Source organism: Mustela erminea, chromosome 12 (assembly GCF_009829155.1).
Source record: "Mustela erminea isolate mMusErm1 chromosome 12, mMusErm1.Pri, whole genome shotgun sequence".
Lineage (NCBI taxonomy): Eukaryota > Metazoa > Chordata > Mammalia > Carnivora > Mustelidae > Mustela > Mustela erminea.
Window position 1 is genome coordinate 60862417 of NC_045625.1, and position 13244 is coordinate 60875660.

The 13244-nt window shown below is 40.0% G+C and overlaps 1 long non-coding RNA gene across 1 annotated transcript in view; it reads right to left on the bottom strand.

The window, feature by feature from the left end:
• LOC116570804 overlaps positions 1–12375 on the bottom strand; it is an 86604-nt gene extending 74229 nt beyond the window's left edge. The window contains exon 1 of the long non-coding RNA XR_004277572.1: positions 12292–12375. This is a non-coding gene — a long non-coding RNA (uncharacterized LOC116570804). The remainder of the gene's footprint in view (positions 1–12291) is intronic.
• Positions 12376–13244: the final 869 nt, after the last annotated feature.

Genomic DNA, 13244 nt, shown 5'->3' on the forward strand with positions numbered 1-13244 from the left:
AAAGTACTGATGGAATCCAATATTCATTGCTGAATTCTGAATGGCAACTTTCTTGGCAGATACATAATTAGTCATATCCCAGCTATAAACCATAGAGCTCTCATTTCCTCAGCAGCCTTATATACTCTGAGTGTCTTTCAGCATTATTAACCTCCATGATCAAAATAGATAGGGAGGCATAAAGCCAGAGAAAACCTCTTTACATCTTCTGAATTGCAAAGCCACACAGTGAAAAAGAAGTTAGCCTGCATGTGAGCATTTGTGCTTGAATCAGACAAATACAGAGCCTGGACAAATTCACTTTGTGTACATAATAGGTTCAAGAGGGCTGTGGATTTAGGGAAATAAATATGTCATAATTAGATTCATTGCCATTAGTATAACAGCATGCTTTGTTTGAACAGTGCTCCATGTAAATAAAGTTGTCTCAGCTTCTCTTAAGCACATTTCTAGGCAAAAATTAAGATATGTAGAGGAAATATCACTCATTTAGGATTGCCCAGCATCAAAACTCCACTCTGATTTGGGTAAATCACAGAATTGATAGGAGACAGAGTTCAATTCCTATTGGGGAAATTAGAGAAAGATAATCCTGCTTTCTCCTCCCAGGAAGCTAGAGTGTGGCTGCGTGACTTGACTTCGCCAAACAGATGCTCCCACCCCATGCTTTCATATGTCTTTAAGAGAAGAATGTAAAAAATGAATGAATACTGGATGGATGGATGGATGGATGGGTGAATAAGAGTGTGGAATCTGTCCAGGGATTTTTCGTGGTGGCTGTGGTAGATTAGAGGATCCAGAAACAGTGAAACATGTGTCTAAGAGAGACATAACCCACAGCATGGTAAGTGTCCACTGACTATGGTGCCAGAAGTAGTAGAGAGTCTCCAGCTGGCAAACAAGTGTCCTCAGCAGGATCCTTCCAAGATAGTGCTTCAGCCATGCCTTGTGCCCCTTGATTACACCTGAACCTGTTATCCAACCTGCTGGATTCCATAAGCTATCGTCATTGCCTCCCAAGAAACTCTTCTTTTCCTTAATGTAAACAAAGTAGTCTTCTATGGTTTCCAACCAAGAACTCTATTAGTGCAGGGTGATATAAGGGGATCCAATTGTTGCTCCTTTAACTACTAGTTAACCAGAAATTACCCACAAGGTCCTTATACAATTCATATTTTTATATTATGGTAATATCTAATATTATCTCTATACCTTCTCCAGCTTCTAATCCCTCACTTGCAAAATGAAACTCTGTGCAGATTTTATTCTCTATTATTTTCCACCACTATGAGAATTTTGGATGCAATATACCCAAGTGGTGAGTGAATCACTTCAAGTTATGATTTAAGAAGTAGAGTTAATTTCCTAGTCTGAAAAATGGAAACAAAAATAGGGTACAGTCTAACTCAGAGGTCATAAGATGGGCTAAGTAGCATGAAGCAAGCTGTTGAAGTACCAAAATTTAGTATTCCATTTTTTTGTCTTATAGATAATCCTAAACTCTATATCTGTCATATTTGGTCCATGGATGCAGTATTCAAGTGCACCACATCCAAAATTATCTTCCAACACTTTTGTCTGACATCTTTTCTGCGGGTGGGGAAATACAGTGTTTTGATCTAAAAGATCTTTTCTTGGTAACTGAATTGAAGGTGGGATAGGAAAAGAAATCCAAACCTCATTCTTCAGCCTTCTGGTGTACTATATAAGTGTGTCAAGCTGCATTTCAGATTAGGAGTCCATGGAAAAGGTTATCATAGATCAGCCAAGGTGCTAACATAAATGTCACCAAAGGAGTCAAATACAGAGGATGCAATATCCCCTAAACCAATAATTTTTAAGCTAAAGACCATCTACTTCATGTCCACAGTCCCTGATGATCTCTCACTCCCAAAGTACTTATTGTCATCCACACATAACAAATGGCTCCTGAGTTGAAAGGAAATATGGGACAGCTGAAAAAACTGGGGTTTGGGAGCAAAAAACCTAAGTTTATATGCTGTTTTTATTGCTGTTAGTTCTATGTCCTTGAACAAATTTCTTAACCTCTCCAGTGCTTTGTTTCTTCTCTAAAATGTATACATAAAGTTATATAAAGTGCCTAGCACACTGTTTGGCATATAGTGAGGGAAAATGGTTGAGCCTATCCAGAAAGGGTAATTAAGAAGGCTTAAGGAATATCAACATGTATTCCCTTCATGCAAGACACATTTATTGTCTGCTTATTGTGTGCAAGGTTGTACACACATATATACACAAAGGTAAATAAGACCTAGAATCTGACCTCAGGGATCAGTTGATGATTAAAACATTGGCTACAATTGGGTGGTATATGTAAGTGATAAACCACTGAATTCTACTCCTGAAACCATTATTGCAATTTATGTTAACTAACTAGAGTTTAAATAAAAAATTGAAACAAAAGAAAAATTAAAAAAAAAATTGGCTACAGTTTATAATCATCAGAAATGTATTGATAGAAATCCTCAAAAACAAAAACAAAAAAAAACAAAAACAAAAAACCTACCCCTTCCCACACCCCCACAAAAAAATCTCAAACTCCTCTTTAAAAATCTAATAATGGCTATTTGTCTAATTGCTCTACAAAATTCAGCCCAAGAATCCCCTTTTCTGTAATACCTCTCCTTATATACCCCCTCCACACCCCCAGGCAGTAGTATGCTAATAAATGTTTAACAACTAGTTCTCTGAAGATCGTGGAGGGGGAACCCTAATTTGTAGTGTTTCCCAGCTGATATAGTGCTAATATTCCTTCCAAGGCTGACTTTAAGTTACCTACATGACAGCACTGAACACATAGTTGGGAAAAGATTTGCACAGTCAGCTCTCATGAGGTGATAGAAGCTGACTGCAACACACCACTGTGACCTCATGTCAAATCAACAATTCTTTCACTTGTGTCTTACTACACTTGGCACTGCCCTATCCAATGCAGCATTTAAATAGATGTCTATCCCATCTGCCTCCAATAAACTGCAAGTTACTTCAAGGCAGGAACTCTACCAATGCTTTATTATTGTAACTCCAGCATGCAGCATACACCTTAGCCCAGAGTAGGTCTTCAGTGAATGCCTTTTGAGTGAGTGATGTCATAGGAAGCTTTCCATCCTTTTTGGCAATCCTGCAGTCTTGGAGATATAAGGAACTGGTCTTATTAAGTTCATGAAGTTTGGCCTTAGCTGCCCAAACTCTTCTTTAACTTCCTATGTCCTTTTTATCTTTCCTGCTCTTCCATCATGAAGGGCAACCAGGAAATGTTCTAGCAGCAGTCATTTATACCTCTGAATGGATTGAATGTCTTGTTTCCAAACATGCCCTGCCTTAGCTCTCCCTGGACAATGAATCATTGTCCTTAATTAGGATAATTTCAATGGCAGGAAACAGGAGTAAAAATTTAGTGGCAGCCATTCATTTTGCATGCATATAGAAATAACCTTAAAGAAATATCTCTCCTGAAAAATATCAATTTAGTATTTGCAACTATTTTTTTTTAAAGATTTTATTTATTTATTTATTTGACAGAGAGAGAAATCACAAGCAGGCAGAGAGGCAGGCAGAGAGAGAGGAGGATGCAGGCTCCCCACTGAGCAGAGAACCCAATGCGGGACTCGATCCCAGGACCCTGGGATCATGACCTGAGCCGAAGGCAGCGGCTTAACCCACTGAGCCACCCAGGCGCCCTGCAAATATTTTTGAAGTCTCAAAAGCTAATGACATTTTGAAATCCATAGCATTTTTCTGTAAACTAAGACAAACTGACCACTCACTGAAATCACCTTCCATCCTAAAATGCACCAGTCCAGAAATACACTAATTCAACTTGCTCCTTTTTTAAAGCTCTGGTATCTACCAACCACACAGGGATCTTGAAACTCTTATTTTAACTATCTCATCCTAAAAATAAAACCATCCTCAAGCATGTTTCATTTCATATAAGAGATGTGTCCTTGACAAATGATCTGATAATCAAGTCACATATTAAGAGTGGTAGGAAGGAACATTGGTAATAATTGTGTAATGGACTGAGTGTTTGTGTCCCAGTGAAATTCATATGTTGAAATCTTAATCCTCCATGTGATGCTATTGGAGGTGAGGCTTTTGGGAGGTCATGAAGATGGAGCTCTCATGAGTGGGATTAGTGGCCTTGTAGAAGAGACATCAAAGAGGCGATCGTTCTCTCCACCATGGGAGGATACAAGGAGAAGATGACCATCTGCAAACCAGGAAGAAGCCCCTCACCAGGAACCAAATTGGGCAACACCTTGACTTTGGAATTCCCACCCTCCAAAACTGTGAGAAATAAATTTTAAATTTTTGTGAAGCAAAAAAACCCCCACATTGGTAATAAAAATAAAATGATTAACATTCTAACTGCTTACTATATGCCAGTCACTAAGGAAATTGCTTTATGTAAATTTACTCCTTTACAACCAACCACAGAGCAAGGAAACCTTTGATGACATAAATAATTGCTACTCAAATTTCTCTGCAACTTTGAAATTTTGTCTTGGACTTTTCTAAAGCAAGGTTGTCATTTCACAGCTCTGGTGCAGGTAGACTGAGAGCATGCAAGCCTTTGTGTGTTTATGTATTTATTGCACACTCCACTCTTCAACTAGCAAGAGCCAGGCCAAGCCCTAGGAAGTATTAATTTAAGGCATGACATGAAATAATATCCACATGAATGGATTATCTCATATTCAATCACATTTGTTTCAGTATTTATTTAATTAAAAACACAGCTATATTTATAATGGCAGCCTGTGCCTTCCAAGATCCATAGCCTTATTTCCTTCTGGAAGCACTCACTGAGGAGAAACTTTAAGTACTTCTTTTCATAGCCAAATATATCTTATTTTCATTAGAGTTGCCTCAGCACATAGACATTCACCATAACCTTATTGATAATTGCACCTGATTAACCACAAACTGCAACGGAAGGAGGATTGAATGCTTTTTATTAATTAACATAGTCAAGTCAAGGAAAACAGCCTACATGAGGGATAGCTTGTATAAAAATAATTGACTCATTAATCTTAACCATATGAACATGTTCGCATTAGCAAGGTCAGTCGCTAGAAAGGATTCAAACCGGAATAGCACATTCACTCAAGCAGATTTTGTAGTTATTTCATTTGGAGTAGCATGGAATTCCTTAGAACAGTGAAAGGTTTTCAGAAGGACACAGTCACAGAAAGGGGAAAGTTTCAAAACAGTCATCTTTCTTTTACCTTTTCAAGTTGTCAGGACACTATGGGGGAGAGTCACATTCCAACTTTTACTCCTGCACATAGACAGTACTTGCACCCGAAAAGCAAGCCCATGGACACATACCTCCTCATGCTGTGATACTTCCGATAAAACCACCACATGCACCTCAACAGCAGCAGAAGAGTGCATGCCAGGAGTTGTGAGCCAGACACACATTGCATCCTGGGGACTATAACTGGTTGGGAAAGGAATTTGGGTACAGGAGCATTTAAGCCTGGAAAGCAGTCATTTAAAATAATAACAAAAGGAAGTACTTCTTCACCCAGCAGGTGGTAAACATGTGGAACTTGTTACTCCCAAAGACTTGAACAAGCCAAGAAATGTAAATAGGCTCAAGAAGGGTTTGGAAAACTTATGATGCCCAATATCTTACTGGTTGTTGAAGAGAGTTTTGAGGTGTCTGGGTGCACTCCCAACTTTTGATATTACAAAGGCAGCTGCCATCCTCCTTTGCAAAGCATCCCTGTGTCCAGCCTGTTCAAATGGTGGAGCGAACCATTGAACTGACCCTATATGGTCTCTCTTTTGCTCTTTTATTCTTAAAGGAGGCCTTCAGAGGCACGCATTGGCAGAGGTATCAGAGAACTGGACTCTCGTACAGGCCTGGCTTCTTAAAAGCTGTGTGATTGCAGGAATGTCTCTAAAACCTCCACAAATCCCGATGAAATGAGCTTGCTTGTATTGCTCCTCCTGACATCCTAGTCTTACTGTGAAAATCAAGTGTGATAATGTTTACTAAATTATAAAGGACTGTGCACAGGTAAGGGTAACATTTTAAAATATTTTATTTATTTATTTGAGAAAGAGATCACAAGCAGGGAGAGGAGCAGAGGGAGAGGAAGAAGCAGGTTTCTTGCTGAGCAGGGAGCCCAACATGGGGCTTGAGCACAGGACCCCAAGATCATGACCTAAGCCAAAGGCAGACACTTAACCGACTGAACCACCCAGGCACCCTGAGGGTAGCATTTTTAATAATCAAGCTTAAATAACCATAACCTGGATGCCTCACAGGCAAATTGTAGGAATTCCATATCCAAGAGAAACTAAAATCAATTAAAAAAAATCCTTAGATGGTCATGAGATAACTGATGTCTAAAAGGTTCTCTTTTCCTCTCCAAGGCCCCACCATGCACCATCATCACCGCTCCAAACCTGCTGTCTTCATCCCACCAAGCTTCAGACCACCTATCCTGGCCTCTTCTCAAATACTCTCTTCAAGTTTAGTTTGTTTCCCCTTCATCCATTATTCCCACTAGCAAAACAAAGTCTGGGACCTGAACAAATTAACAGAAGGGTATCACACCTGGGGAAATTTATGTTAATTTTTTGCCCCTCACTGTTATTTCTAGCCTTAGAATGCAATAATATATTATAAATTTCCACTGTTTCATGTGAGTAGTGGGTCACATGGGAGTAGGGCTAGAAGGCAAACATCTCAAATCAACAAATGCTTGCTGAAGTATCTGCTGTTCTATGTCACCGTGGTGGTGGCAAGGGTCAGGGAAATTCACATCAACTCAGAAAGGCTACATCCCAGGGGATCACCAAAGCTGATGCTCTTCAATCTCACTAGCACATCTGTACACCCACAGTGACTCGTTCATATGAAGGTGCTAATCCAGCGATTCTGACCTTGCTCTGATCACCATGGAGTGAGAGCTCCTTTAAACTAGAAAAAAAAAAAAAAAAATTCAGTGTTTGAGTCTTAGTTCCACCATTGAAAAGCTGTGAGACTTCAGACAAGTGTCTTATCCTCTGTGGGCTACCATTTTCTTATCTATAAAATGGAGATTACAGATATGCATACCTCTCATTGAACTAAATGGAATAACGTACATAAAGAACATGAGTGCTGGGGCTGGCACAAAGTAAGTACATAACAAATGAGAAATGTGGTTCTCACAGATCTCTGAGGTTCCACATAGATCTATAGGGTGCTACAGAACTGGAAGTGTGCTGGGTGGCATGAAAACACCAGCTGCTACAACTTGCACAATACCATCTCCAATGATATAAGAAATGACTACCCAGGGAACAACCAAATAGTTGACTCTTTCTTCCAGTGTTCCACCTCAGCTGGCTGTTCAAGGTACTGGAAAACTGCTTTTGCTCCAGAGGAGACCATACCCTGGATCTTCCCCTGGAGTCACTGTGGCAGGTGGCATTTGTCTTGACTTCCACAAACTGTTGTTCTCTTCAAGGATCATTGCTTGTCTAAGCCACGTATTAATTTCTTAATGTTCTGGCATGGTCTCTCTGTGATCGTTATAGGCTCCCATGTAATCAGATCACTCTGGGCCTATTAAATACTGTATTTGCTTAACAGCCAAGTACTCTCTGTGTAAACATTCTGTGAAAAGGAATTTTTTTCAGTGAGCTGTATTAGACGTCAATGCTTACAGAGTCTCATTATTTTGTGAGAAGCCCATGACTTTCCCACCCGCATCCCTCACATTCCAGGTGGGTGGGAAGATGTCACCAGATACCTACCAGGGAATCCTTTTACCCAAACCCCACAGCTCTTAGGCCTTCCAGAAACTAAGTTTTCACCTTCATTATCTGAATAATTCACAAATTATCATTCACTTTCCTCCAAGAGAAAAATAATTGTTCCCATTGTAGCTAGTGTTGTAAAATGTTCCATGAAAGTGAAAACCGTTTTTATTTCAGGAGCAATCAGATGGCATGTAAAGAAACAGCATGGGTGAGTGGGGATTCATTTCAGTATCTCACAGCCATTTATATTGATTTTTCCAACTTTGTACAAAAGAAAAGATTTCCCAGCTGAGTTGAGCTCAAAGATGGCACATTTAACATGATCTTGAGGATCCAGAAGGCCATCTTGTATAAATACCTTTAAGAATGTACAATACAATTCTTTAAAACGTGTGTCTACAAGACAGCAAACAGTTTATCCGGGGGGGTGGCATGTAATGGAAGCCACCTCCTGTAAGGTAACACAGGAAGCCCTACAACACATTTCGTGGAATCATTGTACAACTGTGACAACTAATGAGTCATGCCCTTCCTATCTCTCTCCTCCCTTTGCTGTAAACCTCACAACTCTTGAGAAGAAAGTGAGAAACCAATACAGCAGGGAGGGGACAGTGTGAACATGGAGCACTGGTCATCATGGGGGCACCCTCAACCTAAACTCTACAGAAAGTATTTCATTTTGAGAGGCTGGATTATCAAAGAAAACCATTTCAGAGTGTTGCCAAGATAACAATGAGAACGGTTTTATTTATCTTAACACCTGCTGCTGGAACAGCAGAAAAGTTCATGATCCCATGCTATGTATAAGACACTGTGTTAAGGACTTGGTGGCAGAAGAATACAAAAGTGAAGAAGGAATTAAGACTTGTACCAAAGGAGCTCAAGTGGAAGGAAGACAATAGGGAAAGAGAAATCAAGATATACATAGCAGCCTCGTTAACAAACCTGTTAATGGGAGTATAAAAACTTCTTGGTGTACTAATGGAAAACTTCACGGAGAAGATGAAATTCAAGTTGGGTTTTCAAAGGATACTTGGAAGAAAAGTAAAATGACAGAGGTGATGCCGCAGCTTTTATATCAATTTTCTGAATAAGGAATGATGCCATCACCATGATAAAGCAGCATAAAGAAGCAAATTTGGGAGGGAAATTAGTTCAGTTCAAAATGAATATAAAGTCCCTTACTCTATCCACTTGATGCTATCCAGATGACATTTAGAAATTGAGGCCTCAGTCTTGAGAATCTAGTTTGCACTCTCTTGGGTACAGTGTGTGTATAAAGTCTAGCAATGGAGTTTATAGAATCATTTTCTGGGCCCACATAATGCGGGCAACATGGACATTTTTGTTTCTTGCAGGCTAAGCCTGCAGAGTCATAGCCTTTCATTGCTATCCTCTGATACTTGATTTAACTTGAAGGAATTTCTCCATGCCTACCATGACTACCTTTTCAGGGTTGTGGTAGGAAAAACTATTGAGATAATTCTTATCTTGCATTGGTTTCTCTAAAAGGCACTTAAAAAAAACTGAAAAAGTAATCCCTCTACCTCTTCCTAAAATGTTGGCCTACACTGATGCTATGGTCTAAGACTTGGGGGAGGGAGGGAGCTTTCACCATGGTTTTAGTGGAGAGGGTCAATGTGAAGGCGTTTTAGTAGTCTGGATTAGAAAGAAAAAACACCCAACAAATGGACAAAGGCTAAAGCAGCTTTATGGAATTAAAAACAATGAAGTCTCCTTCCAGGATGGAGGACCTTTCAAGAATCACAGCAATTCCTGAAGGGCTTCTGTGAGTCTAGTGGAAGATGGGAAGAGCCTCCAAAAAGACCCAATCTAGCAGTTGACGGTAAGTGAGAAATGTGAATATGTTCTGTACATTATAAAATGCTATTTGAATGGAAGGCATTATTACTACTCAAATGCCCATCTCTCCCCATTAGGAACTGCTCTCAGGAAAGCTGCTTATTTCACACATTCACACAAGGTAGATAGAAGTTAATGCATAACCCCTTCAGGTTTTGTGTCTTATTAAAGGAATTTCTGACATGAATGAGCAGGTGATTCTGTGACTGGCTAAGTGTATGTGTGTATGGACCTGTACATGGTAATATATAATGGACAGTTAGTGAATCTTCTTTGACTGAGAGCATAATATGGCTATTAGTGGGGCTAATTATGGAGGAGACCACAAGTAGAAAAATAGGCAGGACATGCTGTGTTCAAGCTCAAGTCACTACGTAGCCACCGTTTTTTTATTTCACAATGAAATAATATATATAAACAGACCCTAACTTTAACAACGTGTGTGTGTGTGTGTGTGTGTGTGTGTGTGTGTGTTTGACAGCAGGAGATTTGTGTGTTCTACTTCTCTAATGGCTGTTATGTTTCGCATTCTTCATTTTGCCTTTAAGATACTACGTTCTTTGTAAGTGGTATTTCCTGCTAGCCATACTTTCATAAGGAGATTAATGGAGATGGTCCTTGGGTAGTTAATGGTCTTCCTGCAAACACACAGTATCCTTAAGGCAAAATGAAGAATGTGAAACATTAACAGTCACTAAGGAAGTATAGAACACAAATCTCTTGTCTCTCTCTCTCTCTCTCTCTCTCTCTCTCTCTCTCCACACACACACACACACACATGTATTTATCCCCACCATTCCACCCCTGCCCACTTCTAATCAAATGGCAAGTGGATTTAGGACAAGAATCCCAGGACCCTTACCAGAAGACCTGAAACAAAGTGGAAAAAATAGGTTGCCCTGCTTGCTGCTTTCAGCATTCCCCAGAGAACTCTGTGCCTTCCAACAGAGAGCGTGTCTGCTTCTATTTCTGACTCTTCCTTTAGGAAGCCCCTCAGGGCTTGGCAGCTCTGTTCCAAGAGTACACAACCCAGGGCGCTCTGGCAACTTGCTCCAGTTTCTATATTAGACTCAGCATTTGTGTATTGATATGCTTCTCCCTAATCCATTTCCATCATTAAGAAGCCTGATACTGGCAGCCAGAAAAATCTGCCACCTTGGTTCCCTCTTCCTGCCAAGACCCATCCATTCAATACTTATACTGGAAAAAAAAAAATAAAAGGAGAAATGAATGCAACATTTACAAACTGTAGAATGAGTTATGTGTCCATATAAGGAAAAACGCATTATCCTTTCCTTTCACAATCACCTTATTTGAGTTTGAGAAGAAGAGAGAAGTCTCTTTCTCTGAGTTCACTGGCTTACAACAAAGCCAAATAGTTGTTCCTGTCCCTTTCTCAAGGACAGACATCCCACTTTAAGAACGAAATAATAGACATCTTTTGGCTAAAAAGAGTCATTTACCTTTAGCAGAGAATATCTGATCTCATATATTAATCTGTACTTAAGGCTATATTCAAATCTAATTTTGTATCAGTCAGTCCACTTATCCATCAACAAATAGTGTGAGGGGGCAGGGAGATGGAAAGATTGGTAATCTTAACTTGGAGTTGCCAGGCTGGACAAGGCCCAAGGACAGACTGCCCTCAAAGCAACTGACAGAGAAGCCTGCCTGGCTGAGGGAAAGGGAGCCCAAGGTAGAAGGACAGGAAAAATCCTATTAGTGAGAGCTGAAAGCCCACCTTCCAACACACTGTCCAAGAAAACAGCCACACATGGAGTCAGAGGCCACTGTCAAGGGACCCAGCAGCTGATTACAAGTATAAACATTCACTAATAAGTCAAGCAGAGAGAGTCAATTATCATACGGTTTCACTTATTTATGGAGCATAACAAAAAGCATGGAGGACATGGGGAGTTAGAGAGGAGAAGGGAGTTGGGGGAAATTGGAAGGGCAGGTGAACCATGAGAGACTATGGACTCTGAAAAACCGTCTGAGGGGTTTGAAGTGGCGGGGGTGTGGGAGGTCGGGGTACCAGGTGGTAGGTATTAGAGAGGGCACAGATTGCATGAACCACTGGGTGTGGTGAAAAAATAATGATACTGTTATGCTGAAAATAAATAAATTTTTTAAGAAAAGTATAAACATTCACTGAAAAATATTCCTAAGACTTCAGGACCACAGGGAGCCAAAAAGACAGATCAGTCTATCTTCCTTCCTTCCACTCCCCCTTCCCTCCTTCCTTCCTTTCTTCCTCTCCCTCCTTCCATTCTGTCCTTCCTTTTCTCCTTCCTTCATTTTACTTGCTACTTTTATGTCCTTGATTCTATTAACGCTTGTGCTGGCTTCTAAGAAAAAAATAAATCCCCATGGTACATACAGCAGAATCATTAAAACAAGGAAAAAAAGAACAGGAGATGTGGAACCAAGATAATATTGGGAGGAGAGATCACTGTAGCAGAAAATCTAGGGTAAGTATATTTATCACAACTAACCTATAATCTAGCTTTGAGCTACAGACATAAGGAGTTACAAACACTCATTAACTACTGAAAATAAAGCATAACAAAAATTTAGTGCTAAGGGAAAAAAGTTACGTAGATATTCAAACTGAAACCAATACTTACAGAACATACTTACCTGCCAAGCACCTCTTTTAATGCTCCTAGTAAGCCTGCCATGTGGTCATTACCCCGCCTATTTTACAAGTGAGGAAACAGGCTCTGGGAAATAGAATGATCAGAACAATAAGCAATTTCATGGACAGTTTATTTGATGACAAGTTGACACGTGCCACAAAACTCTTCTTTATTTGGTCAAAGGCCTGAAAGGTGCAAAGCCAACAACAATACCACATTCTTCAAGAAGCTGATACCAGAAGTGAGTAGATGGCATCTGAGTACTATTTGGGCTCTATGCATGAGCACAACATATCACAGAACCACATTTAGAGAAGCATTTTACTATTTCTGCTGGTGTTTATTCTGACATCCAGGAGCAAAGTCTATGAAACAGGAAGCAAAGCCTATGAACTCTCTGAATTCTTATCTGAAATTTTGCTTTGCACCAGGGCAGGAGAAATTGTTAAGTCTCCATCTGTCATGCACCAGTCTCCCTGGAACTTCCTGGTAATAGTAAAACAATGATTCCTGAGGCCTCCAAATGTGGTGGGGGGTACGGAGCTAGGTGTGACCTGACCAAGTCTGGTAGGTCAGCTATTTTGCTGCCATCTGTCTCCTTCACATAAGAATTTATTTGATCCTCATGGCAATCCTGGAAAATAGATAATATGGTGGTTTTCAATCCCATCTTGTCGATCAGGAAGCCGAGGCCAGGAAAAATTAAGATTTTTCCATGAGCCAGCATAATCACGACAAAACCTGGAACTTCTGACACTGAAGCCTATGCTTTGCACTCTACAACCCACTCCCACTCCCAGTAAGAAATACCCTCTTGGAGAATGAAGGACAGCATTGCATATTGTTCAGAAAATACAATTTAAATTGATTATATGTCTGAAGAGCTATATGCCTGCCTGATAATAATTTGCCTTCTCTTCTGTGTTCTCTGAGCAATAATTTATGGGCCTCAGA